This window comes from Lactuca virosa, chromosome 9 (assembly GCF_052849685.1).
Source record: "Lactuca virosa cultivar CGN04683 chromosome 9, Lactuca_virosa_CGN04683_v6, whole genome shotgun sequence".
NCBI lineage: Eukaryota > Viridiplantae > Streptophyta > Magnoliopsida > Asterales > Asteraceae > Lactuca > Lactuca virosa.
Window position 1 is genome coordinate 277,062,119 of NC_136434.1, and position 10,587 is coordinate 277,072,705.

A 10,587-nucleotide genomic window follows, 5' to 3' on the forward strand; every position below is an offset into this window, starting at 1 on the left:
TTGGGATGTTACACTACTACTGGTGCAGTAACGAAAGGTGTATCTACTCAAGTCACAATTCCTATAGTTTCAAAGATGAATACAACAGAAGCTATCAAGACAACAACAAGACCCATTCTGAAAGGGATTGTATTTAATTTGACAACTGAAGGAGGGAGTTCAAGTTCGTCTAAACCAAAGGTCTCAGAAGCTGATAGGGATAAAGGAAAAGTGATTGTGGTTGAAAAATCAAAGGAAGAGAAGAACGCCGAAATTGAAGCTGAAATGGAAAAGCAAAGGCAAATACAAATCATACTGAGACTTCGTGAAAGAGATCCACCTGGTATCGAAAAGGGAGATCCAAAGAAGTTATACAACTATGAGAATATTGAAGCAAGAGTTGCTTACAATCACATGCATGCGTTTGAGAAGAAGCCAAAGAAAATCTACTCTATCACTAACACTGATATGAGTCAGCTTGATTTCCCAATAAACGAAATGATGTTTATCATGGCTCAGTATAAGATTGTGGAGAAGTTTGACAATGAGGATGATTATATCCATATGAAACTGAGGTTTCATGCAGTTGTTGGAAAAGAACCAGAAGAGATATGGTCTTTGGTGAAGATCAAGAAAGTCATCAGCATAACGGAGGATATGATGTTCGAGAATATGATACAGAACTTTCGGTATCATGTTGTAAGAGCGAACAATCAAGTGTGTGATTTCTCGGTTGCCGATTTCTCTCTAATGAACTTGAATGATCTGATTCAAGTTGCATTGATTCTGAAAGACATAGAGGTTTTGCAACTTCAGGGGACTAACAAAGACGTTTTGAGGCGTGGTCTTGCGCATATCAAAATCTTCATAGACAATTACTATGATTGTCTAGCATTGACTGATGTGGAATTAGCATCAGCAATGGGAAAGGAAGTGAAAGTTGCAATGGAATTGTCGAAGACTCAAGTAGAATTGAAGAAGTATGTTGATGGGGAGATTTGCTTAAAACCTTTTGGAATGGTCTTTGTTGGAAAAGACAAAAATGGCAAAGCTAAGAGGTTTTTGTTCCAGACTTTAGAGATTGAAAGATATACCACTTCGCAATATACGAACTTCATTGTTCGTATGAATAATTGCAAGAAGAACAATGATGGTGATAAAGTGGAGTTGAGGAAGATTATTACATGGTACTCGGAGATACGAAGGATGATGCATTTTGCTGCACAAATTCTCACAAATTGAGAAGTTCTACATGATTACAAAGGGGGAGATTGTAGAGTCGAAATGTATTGTAATATGTCGAAGTCTGTGTAATTGTATTTTTCGTATGTTTCCTTATGTATTTACTAAGGCATCTGTTTTACGAAGCTTTAATGTCTAGCCTTAGTATTTTTTGTACTTTCAGACTCCTATAAATAGGAGCTGAACATAGAGTGGATAGTAGAATTTTCCCATTTCTATTATCATTTTGTACTCTTGTTCATTGGAAGTAATATGAGCTAAACGAGACCTTATTTACTTTTTGTGTTCATCTTGACTCTGATTTTTGATTCTTATACTCGATTAATCACTTCTACACACTAAGCTTTCAAGAGTCAAGGACTTTGTGGATTGTGATTGTTATTGCTACATAACAATCAAGGTAATGTTTCTAATCCTAATCTTATGTCAATTTGATTATTGTTTGCTAGTTCTTAGGATCATTGCTTTGGTATTCAATGTTGTCGTGTTCATAGTAGAAAAACCTAGATCAAAGCAATTAGGGTTGCATGTACACCATAGGAATGATGTAATGCTCATAAGCCATCAAAACATCCATGGCTATAAGGGTGGAGTAGTGCCAGGATTTGAATATGGGTCAACAGGTTATCTACCATATCTTCCACATGTCTTACCAAGTCACCACAACCCAAGTGGTTAACCATAGAATGTTAAATGTTACAACCTTTAAAGACTTTGATTCTCATAGGAGATTGGATGTTGATGAAGTGTGGCATAAACTCTAAAATAAGAGTTATCTAGAAGTATACACCAAAGCAAGATTAAACCACCAAAACATGCTAGAAAAAACTTGTTAATAAATTAATTTTAAGCCAATAAGATATATCGAAATAAGTTTTAATAGATAGCAACTTATTAGTCTTCAATTCTTTCACCATTTTCAAGAAGAAGATGAGAGGGAAAGAGCTCCAAAAATCTGATTTTGGTAGCCCATATATTCGTGAGTTTGAGATAGGAAAAGCTTGTACAAACACTTGTCTTATGATTTTCTTTTATCTCCAAAGGCATGGTCAAAAGGCTAGACGGTAAATTAGGATGTAAAGCTTTCTTACAAGCATGGTATAGTGAATAGACAAATGAAAAAGCATGTCTCCCCATGAAAGAAATAAAGGAGACAAGTTTCAAGTGTTATTTACTTTACCCAACTAGCTAGTTAGAGATGTACCCAATTAGTTACTACAAGTGACCAAAAAGTTGTATACAACATTAATAATCATACCATATGATATTAAGTTAATTTTTGTACTTTTTTATTACTATTTCCTAGAAACAATAATTTCCAATATGTTGGAAAATATTATTTTCATAAAATAATGTTTTTCCAGTTAAGTACAAGTGTTTATATTTATAAATAATCCAAATCATACTAATAAATAATCAATTAGTAGCAACTTGCTATAAGGTGTTACCCTATAATATCATATGTTATTAACAATATCATTCTATAATGACTGTTGGGTATACAAGATCTTTCGATATCCCACTTGCACGAGACTCATCATAGAATGTTATAAACAGTGGTGAACGTCTAGCTACATTTCACTGCCCCCAATAACATACGACGAAGAATGCCATTCATCAACATCCAATTCCAAAAGCTCAAAGCTTCAATTGATGTATAAGGTAAGTTTATTACTTATCTCTTTGTTACATACATCCTGTTGAACATGAGAATCAGATCGTAATCAATCTCATTTGGTGTTCAACTTTGGGTAACGCGGTTGATGCCTAACTCTCAACACATAAGAGGAACAAATTCCATCTTGACTACATAAGCCTCTTGTATAGTTCATACCATATATGAAAATGGATTTTATATATGTCAATTTAAGGATCAACATTTGACCGTATCGAAGAACCACACTCCCTACACGTATGTCCCACTATGTGTCTCAGGTGTTAAGGGTACAAACATAGTACCTTTTAATCAAGTATCACTCATAACAATGATCTATGAGGTGATCTTGATGTGGGTCCATTCAGTACCAATCCTCTAACAAGTACCTATGAAACTTGGTTACAACCACTTGCCTACTTTCATCTGGTGAGAGTCAGCCAATCCAATTCATATTATTCTTACTTCATAATTGCTCCCATAATTATAACCGACTATGAACTTTTAGAATAATGAGATAATTCATGGATTAAAATGTAAACATAGAACACAACAAGTACTGATGTGACGTTAATATCCCAATATATTAAAAAAATATAATAGTTGTTGTCTTAAAGCTCCAATATCCAAATACTAAATTCAAACCAAAATCCCATTTCTAGAATAATGAAGTCCTATAGCTGAAGTTTGATGAAAAGTACTTAGATTAAAAAAATGGCTTTATTAATGGGTTTGACTAAATTTCATTTGCGTGAATCCTGTGAATACTATCATCTCCATATTTGACTTTACTATAATTATAGTTACATATTTAGGAGAATATGATTGGTGTTGCAATGCGACATAGAGTTGCTTATCTTGATTAAGTACACCCAATAAGTCACAAAAAATTTATAGTTTATCCCTGAATGGAAGGACTCAACATAGTTTTTCAATGATCTAGTTCATCCAATCATATTTGATTTCAACTTTTGAAGTAATAGTGTATTCAAATATCGTAGATTGTGCAATTATGCTTTGCTTGGACCTCATTCAAAAAAAACTTACTCTTAATTCCATAGTGAAGTCATAATCCAATATATATATATATATATATATATATATATATATATATATTGAAGTTAGCATCTTGTGTAGCTGTTTACATAAAGATATTCCTCTAAATAGATTATCTCATGTACATTATCTTAGTTCTTTTTATGTACTCTTAGAATGTCCTTATAGTCATCCAGTGACATACCCATGTATCCAATTAGTATATTATGATATGTTTAGAGCATAATTATATACCTAGTCTTGTACATAATATGGTATAATTGATGCATTCATTTGTCAATTAAAATGAATATAAATAATTTTATCTAGCTCAAACCTATATGCGAGGTCCGTTTGAGGCTAGCTCAATATGGTGCTATGTGACAATGACAAGAATCCCCTAAGGGAGTCTTTTATCTTCATCTATTTCAATATATGCAAAAGATTTAAAACTTTTAACATTCATCTTTATCTATCTTTATAGATTTTACATTCCAAAAATCTATCTTGTCATTCCTAAATTTTTTATTTTAGAAAAACTTTCGGATTGAAGGTAAAAAGTGTTGGGTTTTATGTACTATAACACTCCTATGGTGCACATACAACCCTAATGCTTTGGATCTAAGTTTTCTTTAGTTATACATGCAATTTTTCATTTTCCAAAGCATGAAGCCTAACTAGCATACAACATTGATATTTTAAAGATAAAAACAAGGTAGATGATTACTTCTTTGTTGTAGCTTGTAAAACTTGGCCTTTCAAGAGCTTAGCACCTCAAGTGTGATGCCTCAAATGGTTCGAAAAACACCACCAACAATTGGAGGACAATGAAAGGGAGGCTAGGCACCACCAAAATCGTCTATAGTTTCCTCATGGAACACAAGTGGCGATTTTAGGGTTGAAGCGGTTACATATATAGTGTAGAATTCCAAAGGTCACTTGTAAACCCTAATTAATACACTTAGGCTTTTGACCCAATAACACTTCATGGACTCTCATATAAACTTAGTCCATTACTAATCTATTATGGATCATTAGCCCAAACTATATGTATAAACGATTTACAGAATCAGCCCCTGTTAATTTAATCAGTCTCTTTTGATCACTAAATTAATTCCAAATTAATTCTTGATCAATACCAATTAAATAATATGATTTCTCAATTAATATATTAATCTTATAATATATTAATAAATCACAAATAACCTCTTTCTCAAATATCCTTCCTATCAAATTGCTACGGTGAATGCAACCCAAAATGGACCATGCTACTATCGGGTCAAGTACATACAAATTATAGTTATGAGCTTAGACACCTAATCCAATAGTCTCCCACTTGGATAAGTCTAATAACCATAACTACAAGTACGACTTCAAAAAACCGACTAGCAATCGTAGCTCTCAAAAGCCGTTGGCAACTCTGATTAATAACGCGTCCTTTAGATAAGGGATCATATATTCCTCCATTATACAAGATATCGTATGAACTGAGACATGGATTATAATCATTCTCTTTGTTCATGTGTTGTTTCCCGATTTCCAATTTATGATGACTGTTTAATTGAACAAATCAAATCAGTCTAGGCTTGGCCAAGCGCTTAGGGTGTCATCACTAAATCATCAAGGGGCCCACAAATATCGCTTTTATCCCTCTTAGGGTAAAAGGAACATATAAACTTAGACTCATATGATTGCTCTATTTACTCATCAAATCACACACAACAACACGTTCTATAACACCAAGTTACTGGTGCGTTTACGTATCATCAATGTGCAACCGACTTATAAACTACAACTATATGTCTTCGTTTGAAGAATATAATATATTATCGTCTCACAATCACTAGTGATAAAATACATGAAGTGATTCACGTGAGTGTGGGTTTAATCCAATACTCAAATCTTATTTCAGGAGCACACATGAACACTGCAGCAAACTTGTGCTATGTCTAAACACTTAGACAATCTACAGTCGTATGCATGACAGTCTTACCTCATTACTTACTTCCAAAGTATGATTGACTGTGGATGTTTGAATAACCTAGTTATTCGGGAAGTAAAACATGCAAAGTGAAACAGAAGAATAATCGAATCCAATATGGTCTCAAAACTTTTGAATATAAATAAAACATTTAATATTTAATCAACATATTGATTACACATTATTCATTGTATAATATTTCGACTAATCAACTTAATACTTAAATTACAAAACAATAGTTATCCCATGCTCCAAGCATGCACACTATGTTTACCTATGGTCCTTTCTTTGTGAAATAGATCAATTGAAAACATTTCCAATGACACTCATTTCACAATTCCAAATCCTTATCGTAAGTGTAAGAATACGAAAGTCTTGCCACTATTAAAATGTGTTAGATTCTAAACTATCATGCAATGATCCTTTTGAAATGTCAATGCACTAAAGTCATAGAGACTTCGACCATGATATTACAAAGTACTTTATAAGACAATTCCACAGATATGAAGTCTCACACTCAAAGTACATTCCTTTGAACATCCTTCTTGCATGAAAGTTTCTAACTTACACATAGATTCTTAATATCCAACTCCCATTATGGAAACATTTCCATATTTGCCATATGACAATCCATTCTTAATATAGTTCTATCTATTCAAAATTATGTCAATATGGTCCATCCATTACTATACTTCCAACTGTCCATAAGCAACCAATCTTTGGTAAGCCTCATATTGTTCTTAGCAATTGTTTAAAAACTTTAGTCATATCTGGTTCTGTTCCCATTTCCATCTTAATGCCCTAGGCATTTGGAAAATTCAGAACACATAAATATTATAGCATATGCAATCGATCCTATACCCGAAGCATATGGTACACGGTTGATAATGTCTTACATAAAGGCATGATACTTTACCAGTCTGTCGCTATAGCATTTCCGTATATAGAATTGATAATGTCTTACATAAAGGCATGATACTTTACCAGTCTCTCGCTATAGCATTTCCGTATATAGAATTTCCTTATGTTGAATCATTTCATCATAACATTCATATATGTTCATGACTAAATTCTATTAAAATCTCAATCTAAGCTTTTAGATTTGAAATGAAGTATGAGTTCCTCTCCCCTAATTATAGCAAAACAACTTTTCAACTCTGCAACTCCGCGAATTGAAACTTTTCTTTTCTATAATTAGCATTGCTAATTCGCAACACTTAACGTAATAATTGTGCTCCCACTAGCATACTAATTACATTCTTACTAGCATAACACTTATGCTCCCACTAGCTTTGACATGTACCCATAAATCAGGTGGACTTCTAGAAATCAATACTTATTGACTTTCTTTCCAAAGTTTAGATTTCTGATATAAGATGCTTTGATAACACCTTATCTAGGCTTCTCAAGCTCATACATCTTTCAGTAGAAAGCTCATATGTGTGTCTAAACAATTTTAGAACTTACACCAATAAGTTCTGAATGTTCAAACTTTTTTCCATTTCTCACAATTCGAACTATGAAGAGGGATGCCGTAATCATATTCGAATTTGAGAATGCAATTAACACAACTGATAACTCTTTAAATCTACTTAGTGAAAGTGTTTCCTCACAATCATTTTCATGAAGCGGAGAGAAACCTTTGCCACTTAGATTTTATGGTGTATGTGTTCCTATCCATGTGAATTTGTCATTTCCACCCATTATCATAAGAAAAGGTTTATGACAAATTCAAACTCATATGGACTAAACTTGTTTAATCTTGATTTCTTGTCATCTGGTAGCACAAGGGTCCTACCATTGCTTCCATGTTGTTGAGCATCTCACCTATACAAATCAATGTACTTTCCGTTGATCAAGGTTCTTTTCCTTATGCATTCAAATGAGAACTCATAAAACTCACATGCACAGTCAAACTAACTGGGATAGGCACAGAAACAAGAATATGTCAACACGATAGGTTATAAACCTTAATTCGTGTGCTAGTGATAAACAATAGGTTTATTCTTGATTAGTTCCTGAACCTATTCAGGACCATTATGACTCCCACTGACCTCTTGACATATAAGATTCTCCGTCAAGGAACATTTCTCGACAATCAAATATTGAAGAGTTAGTGTGAGTTCTTATCAATAAAAACACTTCACATAATTGGTCTTAGTTGGTCTTTGTCTTATCCAAGACATCACAATTACCAATTTCAAACGTGCAAGAGTAAGACACCTTTCACATTTCATGATGTGTTATAAACCTACTTAAGATTATGTCACTCAAGGCACAATCTTGGAGTATGAATCTAAGACTCGATTTTGGAACGAAGTATGACTCACCCTTTTGATTTAACCATTTCAACAATTCTTGATTCCTCTTCTTAGTCATGCAAGTGCACTAAGGTGTCCTTAGAGGATCAATTGAGATATGGTTCCATAATCATTAGGATGATCATAAAACACAATACTAAAGTTCTTTCATTTCCTTTCAGATTGGAGAAACTTTTATCTTTCTGCCTAATTGATTCTTCTTATTCGATCTGCTATACATTGAAAGTTTTTTAGGGTATTAGAATTACACTTAAACTTGTAAGCATAACCATATTTACTGAACTTTCAGTAAATGATGATGAATATACTTTATCGTCCTTTGTGGTGGACCTGACCAGTACACATCAATGTGTACTAGATCCTTTCATCTTTCACTTGACTTATATACATATGTAAACAAGGAATTAGTCTTAATTTCCCAAGTACCAAGATTTTCATACATCATATGATTCCAGGTTTCTATCCAATTGAAACTTGGGCGATGAGAATCTTTCCTTACTTAGAAAATTACGACACTACCACAATTGATATAACTAAGAATCAAACCATTTTCAATATTGCTATTGATAGAAACATATAAACAACAATTTTCACAAATGCCATTGCAAGGAAATATAAAATAAAATCAAAATTTCTTTATTTATAAAAGTGCGGAAAAACTTGTCCTTACAATGTAAATACAAATGAAACCTATGTTGGTATCTATTCCTAAGCAATCTATCATAACTCCTAAGCAGCAGCTCAAAAAATCTGATCATCGAACCATGCGATCGAAATCCATCTCTTCGCGATCAAAATCAACTTACTCTTCTTTCAAGCTTCCCTTCTTTTCTTTGATCCTACAAAACATTAAAATGCAATCTTATCACGTCATGTATTAAGAATCTTCAAATAGGAACTTAATAGAGTTAGATAGTGAACTTACCTGAAGCAGAGTCATACATTTCGACTTTACAATCCTTGCGATCTTTTAGGTAGTCAGGGCAGCTTCACTTCCAATGCCCCTTCAAATGGCAGTAGAAACAAATAGACTCTTTGGTATTCACACATGGAACTATCTTAGAACTGGATTTTCTCTTATGATCAAAACTTTTGACCATGGCGAATTCCTTTCCTTTAGGAGAAGGAATCATTTATGGATTGCCCATGTCATTGCTTTTGTCCATGGCAGCTTGAGAAGTAGATCTTCCAATCAATTCTGCTTTACTAGTGCGCCAAATCATTGTTGATTCAGTAGCAATTAGCAAATATGTTAGATCGATAAGGGTCACGTCGTGATCTGTCACATATTAGTCTTTAAACAACTCACTATATGACTTAGGAAGTGAATGAAGAACCAAGTCAATATCCAGCTTCCTTGGGAACATGAAACCCAAGATTCACAGCCTGTCAATATGCAGCTTCATGTCCAAGAAGTGAGCACATACATACTTTCCATCTTCATGTTTGCTTGCCAATAGGGCTTGAGTGATCTTGAACTTTTCAAGCCGAAGAACATGTGGTTCAAGGAGAATTATTGGAGGAGGTGGAGGAAGAGAAGTTCCACCAAAGCACGAAGAAGGGATTGATCTTTCACCTTGATCTTCACGTGGAAAATCATCTTCATGAGGAAAGCTTTTTCCAAAAGGATAAGGTAGACCATAGTTGTCTAAACTAGACATCTACAAGGGGAGAAATTCAAGTTAATTAATTTAAGTCCTTAATATAACACCCAAATGAAATATTAAGGCTAGGACCCAACACAATATTCTGCAATTCGGAAGAGGGATGCGGTAATCGAATTGCAAAATATTCGAAGGTAGGTAAATGACGATTTACCAATTTCCACCATGAAAAACGAAAGTGAAGATTAGGGTTTAAATAAATTTGAAATTCCTAGATTCTTTGAGATTCATTGACCTTTTCAATGGCATGTTTAATCTCTATTATGCCCTTGAAGTTTGTGACTGGGATACCGAGGATCATAAACAATGTGTGAATAACCATGCAAATTAGCTTGGTACTCTCGAAGACATCTATCATGTAATCAATGTGCCAGTTAACCACATACGCTCCATTGATCTGTGATAATCTCTGAGCTACCCATTTCCATCCTACATTAGTCCCAGATTAGTGTGCCGGTTAACCACACACGCTCCACTAACGACCAATAAGGCGCAATGTGTAATTTCATGGGTAAGCATCAAATTCACATTTTTCCTAAGTAACTAAGATTGGGAATTTATAAAAGGTTTAGTTACTTAAAATATTCATTATACTTTTAATGAGAATGTCCTATCCTACTCGTTCGGCTAACGACTCTCCACTAGTCAAGAGTGCGGTGGGTAAGAGTGTATACCCAATGAAGGTCATTTTACAGGCCGCTTCCTTAAACA